Raw genomic sequence first — 14707 nt, forward strand, 5'->3', positions numbered from 1 at the left:
TTCTATTACCAGGGGCTCAGCGTAACCCTGTTCATTAATTTCAGTTTAAGAGCTGCCTCGTGGCAGGGGGTCTTTATAAGTACAAATCTCTCTTTGGCTTAAGAGAAGGACCTCTACACTCTCTCTCTCTCTCTCTCTCTCTCTCTCTCTCTCTCTCTCTCTCTCTCTGCTCTCTGTTTGTGTGTATGGGGGGGGTTACAGTTTAATAATGGGAGGTATAGGAGCGGAGCTTAATGCAGTGGTAGACTGGTGGCCTAAAAAAGTTCAGTTCTTGTTCTTTTGTCAGTTCTTTTGGTTTTGTGCTAATGATGGTTTTAGGGGCTGTTCTACCTTGCTGTTCAAAGAACAAAACTAAGAGAGGAGGAGGAGAGAGATAGAGGCTGAGAGAGCTGACTTTGGTGAGTGAGAGAAGAGGTGGGTAAATAGATCATATTGAGGTTACCTTGACAACTGGATATTTTGGCCATCTCTGGCCCTATGTGAAAAGGAAAGAAGACGGAAGTATAGAGAGAGAGGGGGGGGGGGGCTCTGCCAGGCATGGACTTCATATAATCATAAACACAATGTTCCTGAAAGTTCCAGCCAAACTAATGGACTAATGGAAGAAATGTATGATTATTTTTTTCTGATATTCTCTCTCTTACATACTTTTCTCTTTTATTCTCACTCTCTCTTTCTTACTTTCTTATGCTTGTTGCTATGTGATGAAAATTCAGGGGGTATTTAATTGCTGTTCTTTTCCTAAAATATTCAGAGAAAAATGAAAGCTCAGACTTTGTCCAAACAAAAATTATTCATCCCGTGATTCATATTAAAACAGAAATGCATACACATGCAAACATCCTGTATCCCAGGATAGAGCCATATCGCCTTTTTATCACATACTCACACACTTCTTTAGAATGCTATAAAATATTAGTATCATTATTGTTCTGCACTGGATATATATATATATATATATATAAGTTTGGAAAACATTATTGAAGTAAAAAACAGCACCAACACTATTTGAAAAAATGCCCCATTTCCAGCAGCCATCACTTCAGCACCTTATCCTTGAGTAATCATGCTAAATTGCTAATTTGGTACTAGAAAATCACTTGCCATCATATCAAACACAGTTGAAAGCTATTTGGTTTGTTAAATGAAGCGTAACATTGTCTTTGTGTTTGTTTTTGAGTTGCCACAGTATGCAATAGACTGGATGTCTTAAGGTCAATATTAGGCAAAAATGGCAAAAAAGAAACCGCTTTCTCTAGAAACTCGTCGGCCTATCTATCTATCTATCTATCTATCTATCTATCTATCTATCTATCTATCTATCTATCTATCTATCTATCTATCTATCTATGTATGTATCTATCTATCTAGAAAAATATCATCTCAGAATATAGTTCTATGATGTGGGTTTGCAAAGTTTTGGTGGTACGAGGGGGACCTACACAATATTAGGCTGGTGGTTTTAATATTGTGGCTGATCGGTGTATATATATTTATGTACAGCAAGGGATAATCCACAGCTACGTGTGCGTTAAACTATTTTAATGCATGACGTGGAGGCGAAGAACCTCCGCAAAGTGCATTAAAATCATTGAAAGCACACGTAGCTGTGGATTATCCATCTTTCATTACTTAGCTCTCTGGAATACTCTCTTCTGATTGCTCAGTGGTGACATCCAGGGGTCAGATATTGCTCTGTAACAACTGCGCATCTGGAGATTACAACGAATCAGACCGCTCAAACGAATTAGTGTTTGTATTGCGTTTTGGAAATACATTTAATGCTACCTAAAGAAAAGAAAATAGAACTTAGATTCAAGGTGAATGTGTCTTGTATTATTTTATGATTTAATCACTTTTGTCTTTTTTTCTTTAATAGGAATATATTTATTAGCCTACCGAACCTGCAGAGTTAATGCATGTTATCCGCAAACTGGTGAGAGTAAATAAATCTAACTAAATTACAGCACCTCCTGAGATGATCGGAGATCATTTGCACGCCTCTTAACAAACAGTGAATCAGACTCGAGCAGTGACGGCTTTTCTTTTGTCTGTTTCTTAAAAATATAATAAAGTGTGTTTCTTCAAGCGCGTGTCTTTGTGATAAACAGCATTTCTTGTCATGTGTCACTCTGAGAAATCTTCTATGTCACCCGCCTTTTGCGTGTAAATGAGCAAAATTATCCGCGCATGAATTTGGACAAGCAGCTTGTGAACTGAATTCAGCCTTGTCGCATTTTGCAGGTAGCAGGTGCTAGTTTCACACCCTGGGCTACTGTTTAATATACAGTGAGGAAAATAAGTATTTGAACACCCTGCTATTTTGCAAGTTCTCCCACTTAGAAAACATGGAGGGGTCTAAAATTGTCATCGTAGGTGCATGTCCATTGTGAGAGACATAATCTAAAAAAAAAAATCCAGAAATCACAATGTATGATTTTTTAACTATTTATTTGTATGATACAGCTGCAAATAAGTATTTGAACACCTGTCTATCAGCTAGAATTCTGACCCTCAAAGACCTGTTAGTCTGCCTTTAAAATGTCCACCTCCACTCCATTTATTATCCTAAATTAGATGCACCTGTTTGAGGTCATTAGGTGCATAAAGACACCTGTCCACCCCATACAATCAGTAAGAATCCAACTACTAACATGGCCAAGACCAAAGAGCTGTCCAAAGACACTAAAGACAAAATTGTACACCTCCACAAGGCTGGAAAGGGCTACGGGGAAATTGCCAAGAAGCTGGGTGAAAAAAGGTCCACTGTTGGAGCAATCATTAGAAAATGGAAGAAGCTAAACATGACTGTCAATCTCCCTCGGACCGGGGCTCCATGCAAGATCTCACCTCGTGTGGTCTCAATGATCCTAAGAAAGGTGATAAATCAGCCCAGAACTACAGGGGAGGAGCTGGTCAATGACCTGAAAAGAGCTGGGACCACCATTTCCAAGGTTACTGTTGGTAATACACTAAGACGTCATGGTTTGAAATCATGCATGGCACGGAAGTTTCCCCTGCTTAAACCAGCACATGTCAAGGCCCGTCTTAAGTTTGCCAATGACCATTTGGATGATCCAGAGGAGTCATGGGAGAAAGTCATGTGGTCAGATGAGACCAAAATAGAACTTTTTGGTCATAATTCCACTAACTGTTTTTGGAGGAAGAAGAATGATGAGTACCATCCCAAGAACACCATCCCTACTGTGAAGCATGGGGTGGTAGCATCATGCTTTGGGGGTGTTTTTCTGCACATGGGACAGGGCTGACTGCACTGTATTAAGGAGAGGATGACCGGGGCCATGTATTGCGAGATTTTGGGGAACAACCTCCTTCCCTCAGTTAGAGCATTGAAGATGGGTCGAGGCTGGGTCTTCCAACATGACAATGACCGAAGCACACAGCCAGGATAACCAAGGAGTGGCTCTGTAAGAAGCATATCAAGGTTCTGGGCGTGGCCTAGCCAGTCTCCAGACCTAAACCCAATAGAGAATCTTTGGAGGGAGCTCAAACTCCGTGTTTCTCAGCGACAGCCCAGAAACCTGACTGATCTAGAGAAGATCTGTGTGGAGGAGTGGGCCAAAATCCCTCCTGCAGTGTGTGCAAACCTGGTGAAAAACTACAGGAAACGTTTAATTGCAAACAAAGGCTACTGTACCAAATATTAACATTGATTTTCTCAGGTGTTCAAATACTTATTTGCAGCTGTATCATACAAATAAATAGTTAAAAAATCATACATTGTGATTTCTGGATTTTTTTTTTAGATTATGTTTCTCACAGTGGACCTACGATGACAATTTCAGATCCCTCCATGATTTCTAAGTGGGAGAACTTGCAAAATAGCAGGGTGTTCAAATACTTATTTCCTCACTGTATTTGCTGACTTCCCAGATCCATGGCTTTGCCATTTCCCAAAATTGGCGTAATAAAATCATATCACTGTCTGTCCATTGAGTGTTGTAATTGGCATCAGGATCTTTGTAAGATATCGACAATATCCGATAACATCATCCTATCGCCCAGCCCTATATGCGATCTCTACAAGCTAATAAAATAATTTCAACTCAAATCAATGTTTCGTGTAAATTTATTTACTTATTTGGCAAGTAGTCTTTTAATAGGCTGAATAGTCAGACCATCATTTTCGCAAAATAAACACCAACAGAACAACAGAACCTTTGATTTCAGCTTTTCAGCGATTTCTTTCTTCTCAAATTACATAATTTAAATGCAAATCAATATTTTATGTGCATATATTTATTTATTTGTTTAGTAGCCATGTATTAAGTGGGATAATGTATAGTTAGGTGGTTGTTATCGTGAAATAAATTGTGTGTGATAACAACCGGCTGATTGTACTTTATCCCTTGCATACCATGTTCACTTGTCAATTATTTTGGTATAGCATTTACAGTTGAGAAGAGCCGTCCAAATAGCGATTCACCGCCGTTCTTTTTAATCCAGCATTTTGAACGTTTGACGTCACCTCAGCTACTGAGGGATTATTGGATTGTAAAGTGTCCAGTCGATCCGCACTTCAAAATCTCACAGGAAATAGTAGGTCAACTGGGTACTTCTCGCATACTGCTTCATACATTCTGTGGATTTGGACATAATACTCCATTGAAATTCTGTTTTTGGCATGCTATATAGTATTCGGACACAGCAAGTCTCTCTATTCACAGCTTCAGGAAGCAATGTGTGATTGCGGGGCGCCCTCTAGCACACACATTGAGCAGGGCAGCAATTTTAAATAGTTTTTCATATTACTGTAAATTGTCTTGTCTCATCTTGTCAGACAGTGAAAGACACATTTAACAGGTCCTGGTTACATTCTCTCCCCCTCCGTACAAACAGTAATACAGGGCCGAGGAACTCTGTTGTCTTTTCCATGTTTCCTGTAGCATTTCACAATTGATATAAAGACAACAACTTGATGATGTTGTTTTGTGATGTGATGGTAAATTCCAGCTCTGAGACTATATTCGCATCCGGAGGTCATTTGAACAGAGGCATAAAACTCTCACAGTGTGTTATTACGGAGAACAACATATAGGTGCATTAATATAGAATGGTGAGTAAAACTGACTGGAACTACCTGTGCTAAAACGGTTTTATCACACACATTCCAATTAATCATTATATTTGAACAGGCCATGGAAATATATATATATATATATATATTTTCTGTCCACATGCTAACTCTAGGCCTACATATTATTGTTCTGCACTGAAAATAAATAATATATATATATATATATATATATATATATATATATATATATATATATATATATATATATATATATATATATACAGTGGGTACGGAAAGTATTCAGACCCCCTTAAATTTTTCACTCTTTGTTATATTGCAGCCATTTGCTAAAATCATTTAAGTTCATTTTTTTTCCTCATTATTGTACACACAGCACACCATATTGACAGAATATTGACATTTTTGCACATTTATTAAAAAAGAAAACCTGAAATATCACATGGTCCTAAGTATTCAGCCCCTTTGCTGTGACACTCATATATTTAACTCAGGTGCTGTCCATTTCTTCTGATCATCCTTGAGATGGTTCTACACCTTCAATTGAGTCCAGCTGTGTTTGATTATACTGATTGGACTTGATTAGGAAAGCCACACACCTGTCTATATAAGACCTTACAGCTCACAGTGCATGTCAGAGCAAATGAGAATCATGAGGTCAAAGGAACTGCCTGAAGAGCTCAGAGACAGAATTGTGGCAAGGCACAGATCTGGCCAAGGTTACAAAAAAATTTCTGCTGCCCTTAAGGTTCATAAGAGCACAGTGGCCTCCATAATCCTTAAATGGAAGACGTTTGGGACAACCAGAACCCTTCCTAGAGCTGGCTGTCCAGCCAAACTGAGCTATCGGGGGAGAAGAGCCTTGGTGAGAGAGGTAAAGAAGAACCCAAAGATCACTGTGGCTGAGCTCCAGAGATGCAGTCGGGAGATGGGAGAAAGTTGTAGTAAGTCAACCATCACTGCAGCCATCCACCAGTCGGGGCTTTATGGCAGAGTGTCCCGACGGAAGCCTCTCCTCAGTGCAAGACACATGAAAGCCTGCATGGAGTTTGCTAGAAAACACCTGAAGGACTCCAAGATGATGATAAATAAGATTCTCTGGTCTGATGAGACCAAGATAGAACTTTTTGGCTTAATTCTAAGCAGTATGTGTGGAGAAAACCAGGCACTGCTCATCACCTGTCCAATACAGTCTCAACAGTGAAGCATGGTGGTGGCAGCATCATGCTGTGGGGGTGTTTTTCAGCTGCAGGGACAGGACGACTGGTTGCAATCGAGGGAAAGATGAATGCGGCCAAGTACAGGGATATCCTGGACGAAAACCTTCTCCAGAGTGCTCTGGACCTCAGACTGGGCCGAAGGTTCACCTTCCAACAAGACAATGACCCTAAGCACACCGCTAAAATAACGAAGGAGTGGCTTCACAACAACTCCGTGACTGTTCTTGAATGGCCCAGCCAGAGCCCTGACTTAAACCCAGTTGAGCATCTCTGGAGAGACCTGAAAATGGCTGTCCACCAACGCTTACCATCCAACCTGACAGAACTGGAGAGGATCTGCAAGGAGGAATGGCAGAGGATACCCAAAGCCAGATGTGAAAAACTTGTTGCATCTTTCCCAAAAAGACTCATGGCTGTATTAGATCAAAAGGGTGCTTCTACTAAATACTGAACAAAGGGTCTGAATACTTAGGACCATGTGATATTTCAGTTTTTCTTTTTTAATAAATGTGCAAAAATGTCAACAATTCTGTGTTTTTCTGTCAATATGGGGTGCTGTGTGTACAATAATGAGGAAAAAATTTAACCTAAATGATTTTAGCAAATGGCTGCAATATAACAAAGACTTTCCGTACCCACTGTATATATAGTGTTTATATATGGTGCAGAACAATAGTGATACTCTTATGCCATATTTTATGGTACTCTTAAGAACACAAAAAAGGTTGTGTGTAACTGTGTTAGGCTTAGGGCCTCAAAGGTTCTACTCAGCAATCATCAGCTTAATTGAATTCACAAGGCATAGAACAGAGAAAATGAATCCAGCATTTTGCCTAGATCTACTGTCCATGTTATGGATGAGAGAAAGAAAGAAAGAAAAGAGGGACAGGGCAATTGTTCCAAATGCCATTTACAGTGTCCTTTAGACTTAGCACATACATTCCCTAGGAATTATAATCTCACTTGGCTGAAAATAACACCAAGGCTGTTAAATCGACCTATATTCAGATTTTTTTTATTATCAGCATTGGTCGATACATTTCCACATTTGGCTGATTTCTTTCTTAAAAAAATCTGCTTGCACATGAAGGAGCCATCTGAGACATGTAAACAGATTTTTTTTGCTGTTACGGACCATCTCTGTTACTACAATAATAGGTCGGTGTGCAACATTTAACAGTGTCTCATTTAAACGGTCCTCCCCTTCGGCATGTCTCTGTCCCCTCGCGTCTTCACGAAAGTCGCAGAGGCAGCTCTTGCCCCACTCCGGGAAGCCGGCATTCGCATACTCAATTACCCCGACGACTGGCTTATTCTGTCTATAGTTACTATGCGCTCACAGAGACCAGGTGCTAAGGCACCTCAGCCGCCTGGGGCTTCAGGTCAACTGGGAAAAGAGCAAACTTGCCCTGGTTCACAGCATCTCTTTTCTCGGGATGGAGTTAGACTCAGTCGCAATGTCAGCACGCCTCACCAACGAGCATGCGCAGTCGGTGCTGAGATGCCTCGCCAGTTTCAGGCCAGGCACAACGGTCCCTTTAAAACTCTTCCAGAGGCTCCTGGGGCATATGCATCCTCCGTGGCGGTCACGCTGCTGGGGTTGATGCATATGAGACCGCTTCAGCACTGGCTTCAGACTCGAGTCCCGAGACGAGCATGGTGCCGCGGCACGCACCGTGTGACGATCACCCCCACCTGCTACCAGACATTCAAACCCTGGACAGACCTTTGCTTTCTACGGGCAGGAGTACCCTTGCAGCAGGTGTCCCGACGCGTCTTGGTCACGACCGCACCTCCAGATTGGGTTGGGGCGCCGTGTGCAACGGGCACGCAGCTGCCCTGGCATATCAATTGCCGAAAGTTGCTGATTGTTTTCTTTGCCCTCCGGAAGTTCCTCCTGTCAGTTCGGGACAAACATGTCCTAGTCAGGTCAGACAGCACCACCGTGGTAGCGTACATAAATCGCCAAGGCGACGTACGCTCCAGCCACATGTCGCGACTCGCCCGTCTTCTCCTCCTTTGGAGCCAGACTCAGGTTGCTGTGTGCCACTCACATCCCCGGCAACCTTAATGTGGTAGCGGATGCGCTGTCACGACAACGCTTGCCCAGCGGAGAGTGGAGGCGTCACCCCCAGTCAATCCAGCTGATTTGGGAATGGTTCGGCAAGGCCCAGGTAGACCTGTTTGCCTCCCGAGAAACCTCCCACTGCCCGCTCTGGTATGCCCGAACAGAGGCTCCCCTCGGGGCAGACGCACTGGCACACGCATTTCCCCCAGTGAGACTTCTTGCACAGGTGCTGTGCAAGGTCAGGGAGGACGAGGAACAAGTCACCCTAGTGGCTCCCTATTGGCCCACCCGGGCCTGGTTCTCGGACCTCGTACTCCTCGTGGCAGCCCCTCCCTGGCGAATTCCCCTGAGAAAACACCTTCTTTCTCAGGGACAGGGCGCGCTCTGGGATCCGCACCCAGACCTTTGGAACCTCCACCTCTGGCCCCTGGATGGGATGCTGAAGATCTAGCTGGTCTACCACCTACCGTCGTAGACACGATCAACCAAGCCAGAGCCCCTTCTACCAGGCATCTTTATGCACTGAAGTGGCGCTTGTTCGCAAATTGGTGTTCTTCCCGTGCCGAAGACCCGCAGAGGTGCGCAGTTAGGTCAGTGCTCTTATTTCTGCAAGAGAGGCTGGAGGGGAGGCTGTCCCCTTCCACCCTAAAGGTGTATGTTGCTGCTATCATGGCCAACCACGACGCAGTAGACGGCAAGTCTTTGGGTAAGCACGACTTAATCATCAGTATCCTAAGAGGCGCCCGGAGGTTAAATCCCACCCGGCCAAGCCTGTTCCCCTCCTGGGATCTCTCGGTGGTCGTCGTGGGCCTCCAGAGACCTCCTTTCGAGCCGCTAGATTCAGTTGGACTCAGAGCGCTCTCTCTGAAGATTGCCCTGCTGATCACGCTCGCCTCCATCAAGAGGGTCGGGGACCTGCAAGCGTTCTCTGTTAGTGACACTAGCCTGGAGTTCGGTCTGGCAGACACATACAGTATGTGATCCTAAGATTGCGACCGGACTATGTGCCCAAGGTTCCTACCATGCCCTTTAGAGACCAGGTAGTGAACCTGCAAGCGCTGCCCCGGGAGGAGGCAGACCCAGCCCCCTCGTTGCTGTGTCCGGTACGTGCTTTGCGTACCTATTTGGACCGCACGCAGAGCTTTAGATAAAAACACATTTCAGTCAACCACTACTGAATATGCTGTGAGGTCCACTTTGCAGGGCACTGAGAGGCTAATATACCCAAAGAAACTGAGAAAAAGAGATGGAGAACTCCCTTACATGTAAACCAGCAAAGGCCTCAACCTTCATGTGAGTCTAACTGGAATGAGTGACTTCACTGAAAAAAATAAAAAGTCAATGGAGCAAGCGTTCTTGTTTAGACTATACTCTTGTAGAGAACCACACTCTCTCTCTCTCTCCCTCTGGCTGTGTAAGTCATTGTGATAGCCTTGCATGAGCTGGAACACTAAACAATGCAGTTGGACAGAGGAAGAGAAAAGAGGTGGGTGGGTGGGAGGCGTGAAGAAGAGGTTTAGCACATTTGTAACCTGATGCGTATAGAGGAGTCACAGGGAGTGTCTGAATGCTTGAGATGGCTATCAGTTTAGGATGGCACTTTTTGTGTATGTTTGTGTGTGTCTAACCATATGCACTGTTGTGGGAGAGGTGCTGCTGCCCAAACACTTGTTTTAGTATATCTGAAGTATAAATACACAGACTGAAAAAGAACGTATGCAGTTCAAAATGTTTTCTACTGATTTTAGACCTTTGCAGCTTTAGGGGACATACAGTATCTTCCCAATACTTGACAAAGCATAAAAATTGATTAACTTTGCATTGTAACTTTGTGTTGTACTCTTGTATTTGAATGAGCAAGGTAGAGGGTTCCTCTATGTGTGCGCATTGTGTGTGAAAGAGCTCGGGAGGGGGTGCCTCTTTTGTCGACCACTACTGAATATACCGTGAGGTCCACTTTGCAGGGCACTGACAGGCTAATATACCTAAAGAAACTGAGAAAAAGAGAAAAACTATTTTCAGTTATGTGGTTCATAATATTGATGAGGTAGATATCCAAATAAGCAGAAAAAGAATGTAATGGAGAGAATATCATGTAATGGCGGCTTCAGAACACCTTGCAAACACCACATTCTAATTATTTTTATAATATGTTCTGTAAGGATGTGAGTACATGACAATATGTAATTACTATGAATATATTCTGTAAATTACTAAAAATAAATACATGTAAAATATAATAAAGGTCTTTTATTAGATCTGGTCTCTGGATTTGCCAAAGTTTGCAAGGTTACTGGCAACTCTTTAAAAGAGACCCACATTTTTTTGAGGCACTTAATAGCAAGTAAACTAGTTGCTGAGTATAACTGTACATTCTAGTCTGTGAAAAATAATTCCTTATTACTTTATGATGGAGATGACTATTTTTTACTATTTTGCTGTGTTTTCTGTACAACCTTACTTACACACTGTTATTTATTTATTTTTATTCTTCGCATGTTGTGCCCTACCTTTCATTCATTTTCTGTGAGCTGAAAACCAATGCACCATCCTGGGTCGTTGTTGATGCTTTATGTTGACAAAGCCACCTTGTACTTTGAATGCATCATGAAAATAAAATCTCACAAAAAAAAATAAAATAAATAAAAAAAAAATGTAATTAAATAAATAAGTGCAGGGTATTCTTCATCCCCTCTACACTATACCATTGCAGCCTCACACAATCAGATGTGTTCTGCTCATTCCTTCTCTATATCTGGTTTCCATTTGTGGCTGTGTGCAATAAATAATTTTGTCTGGGTTGAATGCCTGTGCATGGCTGGCAACTTGTTTTGCATTTCATCTTTATCTTGAGGCTAAATGCTAACTCTGACGAAATGCAAAACGTTTACCAGTTAACCTGCCCAGTCAGCCCTGCTTGAGTATCCTATATCCATAACTACAATCTCTTCTAAACTATAACTCTTCCTTGATGCAACATCTCCACTGCCCTTTCTCATTTAGTTTTGGGAATTCACATTAACTCAGGGTTAATGTTTTGCGGGCTTTGGTACTAGGGTCAATGTCCAAATCTATTAAATGATTCAAACATAAGTAAAAAATGCAGTTCACATACAATAATTACTTGAATAGACCTTTACTATGATTTCTGAGTTCACAATTATAATTTTTTTTCTGGGGCTTAAAGTTAAAAATGTCATGTGGTGTCACTGTCTGGAGGCAGTATAAAATAACAAATAAAAGTCTCAGTAAAAGCTTAAATTCTTGAAAAAGAAATGTTGGCATTAATAGAGCAGAATAATCTTTTATTCATATTTCTTAAAATAAATAAACAGTCAATCAGTTGTGTTCTAAAATATGGTTCATATTTGAAAAACTTTTTCTACCAAATCAAACTCACATGGTGTAACCAACATGTAGGTTGCCATACAACAGAGAGGACACTTTAGGTCCATAAGATTAAGTGTGAAGTTCAAGAAAATATAAATCCAATATTTAAAAAAAAATGTAAGGCACATTTTGTTCAGGTCATGTGGTGTAACCCTGAGAAAACTTATTCATATTCCTCATATTCATATAAAACTTAAATATTCTTGACTCAAAAAAACTACATACAAAATATTTATGTAAATATTAAGTTGTGTACCCTCTCATGTATTCAATGTTTAATTAAATTAATTTAATACCTTTTTCTTGATGGTTACATCACATGACATTTTAAAGTGTGTATATATATATATATATATATATATATATATATATAATTTTTGTTATTATTTTTTAAATGCAATAAATGTGCGTATGTAATGGCTCCCATTACACGTAACACTTCTTCACAGTTTGATGCCAAAAGCAGAGAATAAATTGATTATTTCAAATCTCATGTAAATACATTTTTCTTTTTTGTAAAATTTCTTTAAATAAACAGATTTTTTGGAGTTATCAGCGTATGGGTGTGCATTTTAACAAGCTCAATCACCATCTGTGCCAAAGATATAGAGCAAATGAGGGAAATATTTAAAAATGTTGAAAAGTGACAGTGACAGTTTTCTTTCATCAAGTTTCTTTCTTTGTCGGATTTTTCAAATAAGCTGATTTTTGGGAGTTATTAGCATATTAGAGTGAATGTAAACATGCTCAATCACCAACTGCTCCAAAGATACAGTGCATTCATAAAGTATTCAGAACCCTTCATTTTTTCACATTTTGTTATGTTGCATCCTTATGCTAAAATGTTTTAAATTGTTTGTTTGATAACTTTGCCAATTTGTTTCTACACTTTGATTGGAGTCCACGTGTGGCAAATTCAATTGACTGGACATGATTTTAAAAGGCACAACCCTGTCTATATAAGGTCTCACAGCTGAAAATGCATATCAGAGCAAAAACCAAGATGAGGTCAAAGGAAATTCTTGCAGAGCTCAGAGACAGGATTGTGTCGAGGCACAGATATGGGGAAGGCTACAAAAAAATTCCGGCTACATTGAAGGTTCCCAAGAGTGCTGTGGCCTCCATAATTTTTAAATGGAAGAAGATTGGAACAACCAGGACGCACGCTTCCTAGAGCTGGCCACCCGACCAAACTGAGCAGCAATCAGAGGAGAAGGGCCTTGGTAAGAGAGGTGACCAAGAACCTGATGGCCACTCTGGTTGAGCTCCAAAGGTCATGTGTGGAGTTGGCAGAAACTTGCAGAAGGACAACCATCACTGCAACACTCCACCGATCTGAGCTTTGTGGCAGAGTGACCAGACGGAAGCCTCTCCTCGGTGCAAGACGCATGAAAGCCTGTTTGTAATTTGCTAAAAAGCACCTAAAAGACTCTCAGACTGTGAGAAACAAGATTGTCTGGTCTGATGAAATGAAGATTGAACTGTTTGGCCTCAATTCCACATGTCATGTCTGGAAAAAACTAGGCACCGCTCATCACTTGCGTAATACCATACCAACGGTGAAGCATGGTGGTGGTTGCATCATGTTGTGTGTTTTTAGTGGCAGGGACGGGGAGGCTGGTCAGGGTTGAAGGAAAGCTGAATGCAGCAAAATACAGAGATATCCTTAATGAAAACCTGGTCCAGAGTGCTCAGACTGGGCCCAATGTACACCTTCCAACAGGACAATGACCCTAAGCACACAGCCAAGACAACGCAAGAGTGTCTTACGAACAACTCTGCGAATGTCCTTGAGTGGCCCAGCCAGAGCCCGAATCCCAATCGAACATCTCTGGAGAGACCTAAAAATGGCTGTCCACTAATGGTCCCCATCCAATCTGACAGAGCTTGAGAGGATCTGCAGAGAAGAATGGCAGAAAATCCCAAAATACAGGCGTGCAAATCTTGTCGCATCAAACCCCCAAAGACTTGAGGCTGCAATTGCTGCCAAAGGTGCTTCAACTATGTACTGAGTTAAGGGTCTGAATGCTTATGCAATGTGTTATTTAAGTTTTTTTTTTTTTTGCAGTTAGCAAAAATCTTGTTTTTGTTTTGCTATTATGGGGGATGGAGTGTAGCATTATAGCATAAGGCTTCAAAATAACAAAACTTGGAAAAAATGAAAGGGTCTGAAGACTTTATGAATGCACTGTATATAGCAAATGAAGGAAACACTTAAAAATGTTAAAGAGTGCTGCACTTGTCTAAATGTGTTAGAGTAAGAGTGAGATAGAGGCCCAATAGCAGAAGTACAGATCAAAAGATTTATAAACAAAAAATATCAACATAAACTGTGCTGACAAAGTATTAGAATCCCAGCAGCGGCTGCAGTAGCAGGAGATGAAGAACAAGTCTTTGTGCATGCAGTGGACACACAGTGGGCCAAGGAGGAGTGTGTTCGTACACAGGTGTATGCATTGTGGAAGTCAGGAGCAGATCCGTTGGTCCACTGAAGCGTGGTGTGGTGTAGAGAACAAAGCCCAGATGAAGTGGGCAGTCATATTCCCCAGAAATTAGTAATCCTCAACTGGCGATTCGTGGGCGGCGAGGACAGGTGTACAGCAAACTGGAAGATAACCACACTTCCCGACACTCGGGCAGAGACAGGCAACCAACAGATAAACGAGACAGCACCAACTAGATAAAGAGAGCAAGGTTAGCCACTTGACAACACAAACAAAAATCTAGTGAACACAGTGAGGGCACACAAGGATTAAGTAGGGAGTGGAATCAGAGTGGAATAGGTGTAGCTAGCACATTAATCAGCGGCATGATCAGCGCTTCCCCGGGAACTGATTATGCGTGCTGGCTCCGCATGCGAGACATGAGGGAGAGAGAAAAACAAAACAACAGAATAAACCGGCAAACGCACCAGAGCAGTGACAAAATGTTATTAAGCTTGTAAATATTCAAATAAGTACATTATTACCAGGT

This window comes from Xyrauchen texanus, chromosome 1, assembly GCF_025860055.1.
Source record: "Xyrauchen texanus isolate HMW12.3.18 chromosome 1, RBS_HiC_50CHRs, whole genome shotgun sequence".
NCBI classification, from domain to species: domain Eukaryota; kingdom Metazoa; phylum Chordata; class Actinopteri; order Cypriniformes; family Catostomidae; genus Xyrauchen; species Xyrauchen texanus.